The sequence below is a fragment of the Anser anser genome, assembly GCF_964211835.1.
Source record: "Anser anser genome assembly, chromosome: 6".
Lineage (NCBI taxonomy): Eukaryota > Metazoa > Chordata > Aves > Anseriformes > Anatidae > Anser > Anser anser.
The window spans coordinates 1,330,807-1,333,724 of record NC_139726.1 but is presented as its reverse complement, the minus strand read 5'-3'; positions in this window follow the sequence as shown (position 1 = coordinate 1,333,724).

Genomic DNA, 2,918 nt, shown 5'->3' with positions numbered 1-2,918 from the left:
TTTGGACTTTGCCAGCTGTATGAAGGCTTCCTGCTGGAAAGGGCACTTAAATAATAGTCTTTGGGAAAGATTTATTTTCCCTGGTAATTCAGGTCATGGACTGAGGCTCATTAGATATTTTCAGGTAATTCACGTGCTGTTTCAAGACCATAAAGTATCCACTATAAGGACAAACATCTACAGCTATACACCACGCATATTCCTCAGCCCTTTGATAAAGGAGAGCAATGATTTATCAAAGCATCTCTCCACATCTATAATTCCTTGTTACAGATGTGCCGTATTTTATGCACAGTACTTCAGTAATCTGATTAAGGCATATTTCAAAAGCTACAGAAAGTAGGGAAGGATTTTTTTTCCCCCTATTGCCAAGCTTTTAAAAGGAAGAGTTGTTGTATACATATTTCATAACTTTATTGTGAAAAAAAAGTGATCAAGAGATGTAATGCCCTTGCAACAGCAGTTGTTGCCATTGTGGCAGCATTACAATTATTACAACATTACAAAACCTTATTAAATACTCACTGTAACAGACAATAAAACGCTAGCTTTGCGCTCACCGCCCGTCATGGATACCGCACTCATTAAGTAGCTCAGTCCAGACATCAGGACCTTGCCCTTTAATAACCATTTCTGCTTTTCCCTTTCGTCTGAGGACAACCAGCTCCAAGTCCAGTGCTGGCACATGCAATTTACAGAAATTTTCAAGCTATTTGGAACCACTCGGTGTTGGAAACAAAAGCAAAGCCACACGAGGAACCGAAGGGAAGAAGCAGCGATGCTCCGAGCACTTTGGCTTTCTTGGTGTCAGCGAGCTAGGGGCATCGTGCAGTCAGCCCCCAGCAGTCGGTGTGCTCCCCCCGCACGGGGCAGAAAAGTGCTTCAACGCAGCTAATCCCGGGGAAGTGCCCCAAAGAGGCTGCCCCCAGCTAGACCCCATGCTGCAGGACCTCCCCTAGCACAGCAGCCAAAAATTAGCCCCCCCACCCACAGCCTGCTCGGACTCCTGCACCCACAGTGATGTGGAGAGCTTGGGATCTCCAGCTGGAGGGCTGGGCTCTGGCACTGAGTTACCGTGCGGTGCAGCAGAGCCCCCAAATGCCCGCCCGGTCACCGTGCAGCCCCTCTGGGCTTCAGTGGGATGGCAAGGCTCCGGGTCTCACTCCCCTCCAAAAATCGTGCAATGCTCTCAAAAGCAAACGGGCAGAACACGGGCACCTCTGTAAGGTTGCATGCAAGGGAAGAGGTTTCATGCTGCGAGATCATCACCATCCCCTGTGCTCATGGGAACACACTGCCTATTTTAATAGGAAAATGAAAATAACAGAATTGCTACAATCGGTACACGGAGCAGAGATGTTTCTGATCCAAGGAATCATTCCCAGTTGCCATGGAAACAACCTTGCATAAAAGGGACGGTGTTTAACGTCCTGTTAATGTGAAGTACTGCAGCGAATTATGCTCATTTATAAGGGGGCATATTTTGCATGTGATGTAATTCCTCTATTTGTGCACTTCACTGGATTGCAGATTATCGTTTGGAAAGTGATGTTTCACAGCACATAGCCCAAAGGCCAGGGGGCTGCCTGCGGGGACATGCATGGCAGGACTTCCCCGGCCCCACGCTGTGCCAGCCCTGAGCCAGGCAGGACTGCTATAAATGATGTACATGATATAAAGAGAGACGGTCAAGTTGGCGTAGCCCAGCTATTTAGCAGGAGCAGAGTGCTCCCCACAGCTCAGGCTGTCTGCAGCCCCATGGACTCTAACGTTCACATTTTACATGTGCTGCTGGGCCACGTATTCAATAATGCAAAATCAGTTGTTGTTTGTTTGTTTTTTAAACAGCTACAATTCCTTTAATGAATAATCATAAGCCCAGGAAACAAAGATGAAAAATTAATATTATGAGTTTATTAACTTGTATTTCCTCTGTTGCTAATGTAGCACTCAATGTTACTCTGGATTACAGCCACAGCTGAGCCATGGCTTTCTGGGGGGCGCGTAGCATCAGCAGGATCTTCCCAAGAGGAAGCGCCCAAGCACAAAAGGAATACCTGGGAAATTTAAACCACAAAGGGAGCTCCTTGTGTCTGTCCTGCTCGGTCGGATTTTTGCCCATCTCCACTTCCCCATGCCCACAGCACCCAAGGGCTCCCCAGGTCTCCTGGAGAGGTCCCCGTGGTGCTAAGCACACCGCACCGCCCCGGCGAGCTTATCCACACTCTGCTTACAGAGCGCTTATTTGCTTCTGCTGAGAACTCTCCCAGCACTGCGGAGCACACTTCCAACCGAGCTGGGCCTCGGAGAAAGTAAATGAAAAAGTAGAATCAAGTCAAATGCCACAGCTTTTGTCCCCATCTGTACACAAAGCCAGCTGAAGTCCCTCCCCAAACACTCACCCTCTCGCCTTCCTGCCTCTGGCCCAAGAGCTTCACCAGGAGCTTGAACACTGAGCTCCAGCCCTCAGAGGACCTGGGCGCTGCACTTGGCAGCTCTTTCCACATCCTTCCTGAGTTTGTCTCCTCTGTATTTAAATCATTTACAAAATCCTTCTTTTTAACAAATTTGCAGGGGATGGAGTTCCAAAACTGCATTGTGTATTACGAAAGGACCTATTTTTCCCCCATGCTGTCCTTTGTGCTTCCTGTGAATTTTATTTCTCCTCTTTCTCATATTATTGCCTTCTCTGTGACACTGACCATTTTATATATCCTGCTCAGACATTTTGCGTGCCTTTTCTGTCATTTTCTCAACTGGAAAATCATAGTCTACTTAATTTTCCCAGTCGAAATCACTTCATACTCCAACAAATTAGAGAAAAATGGCAGCAATTATCACTACTGCAGTCTTTTAGACCCTAGATAAGAGGAATGAGCATTGTCAGAATAACATTTAAAATACAGAAACACCACCAA